This window comes from Olea europaea, unplaced genomic scaffold, assembly GCF_002742605.1.
Source record: "Olea europaea var. sylvestris unplaced genomic scaffold, O_europaea_v1 scaffold3698, whole genome shotgun sequence".
NCBI classification, from domain to species: domain Eukaryota; kingdom Viridiplantae; phylum Streptophyta; class Magnoliopsida; order Lamiales; family Oleaceae; genus Olea; species Olea europaea.
In genome coordinates, this window is record NW_019256284.1 from 58990 (window position 1) to 60411 (window position 1422).

The 1422-nt window shown below is 34.8% G+C and overlaps 1 long non-coding RNA gene across 1 annotated transcript; it reads right to left on the reverse strand.

Moving 5' to 3' along the window:
* Window positions 1-84: 84 nt before the first annotated feature.
* On the reverse strand, window positions 85-902 carry LOC111386722. The gene is made up of 2 exons (XR_002701298.1): window positions 684-902; window positions 85-389 (listed from the first exon to the last, which is right to left on the reverse strand). It is a non-coding gene; the product is annotated as an uncharacterized LOC111386722 (long non-coding RNA).
* Between the last annotated feature and the right edge of the window lie 520 nt (window positions 903-1422).

Consider the following 1422-nt stretch of genomic DNA (forward strand, 5'->3'; position numbering starts at 1 on the left):
GCTTACCTTTCAATTCATATAATACGCATAAAACAATCCTATGTATATGGTTAGGGACTCCCTTGAAATTAAGAAAAAACAAAATAAAAATGAGACAGCATGTAACTCCTATAACATCACAGCCCACTGTTTGAATCCAATCACTATTCAAGAATATGGCCTTTACAAAGAGATGAACCAATTAGACGCACAAATAAAACATTGATTCTGTTAAAATATCTATTAAAATTATAACATGTCTTGTTTGTTACATTTAATGAAACAAAACTCAAACTCCATACACAGCTAGAACAGAGTCTCTAATATAACATATTAAAGGAAAACTGTGCATACTTACATTGTGTAATTGAAGTCAGCCACATAAAGACATAACATCATCCCATCTGCCACTGCATTAACATAATGAACCGGTAAGGAATTGATTTGAAGAATCACTTCCAGATTCTATAAATTATTTTAGTAGTGCATGACATGGGAAGAGTCAACTCCCATATATCAAGCTCAAAATTTGAACCGGGGAAAAAAAATTAGGTGATAAATAGAAAGTAAACCAAATTTAACAATTTTAAAAGAACGAAAATTTTATGCAAGATGAAAAGAAAACATCATAAGCATGTGGTGCATATACAGCAAGACATTCAAGAATCCACTACAGAATAATGATACATGATGGTTGATAATACCTTAAGAACTGGTTCGCCTTTACTGTTATTATTAGATTGTTTGGACGCAGCTGCTAGCTGTGCTTTAGCAGCCCTTCCTGCTGCGGAGTTCTCAAACTGTTCTTGCCTGCAAGCTAATATGTTATCAAAGTAGAAATGCAATACGATAACATTTTGAATCATTTGGTTATAAAAATTCAACTAGAACATTTGAAACATATGTAGAAAAAGCTTCCAATAACACAAAACAGCTTTAAATAGTTCTCTCATACATCTGGCACTTTGCTTTCAACAAACGAGGATACAACATATCAAGTATGATCAGATGGTTTGATCGCAAAAAATTGAACTTTCTGAGGTGGATATCTTCTCCATTTCATTTTCAAGGAAGACCTCCTTTTGACTCTGGGGATTCCCATGAAATAAGATTCAACTGGATGGCTTCCAATTTTTCCTTTCAACCACTTCCTTCACAACTTGGGTTGCTTGCTTTCTGTGTTCCCAACACTTGCCAAGCAATCTCACTGCCAAGTGCCATGTTGTTTTCCCAGTCCTAGAAATTTCTAAGAAATCTCTCTCTGCACAGCATCTCACTCTTAACATTATTATCAATAGCAACTAGAGCAATAAATACACTCAAGCTACTTGGGATTGGCCAGAGTACTCATACAAGACCGGTTCAAGAGTTGTGACAAGCTGACCTTCAACACATTCCTAAACTCTTAAACTTGGCTCATATAGTTGCACACTTTACTATATT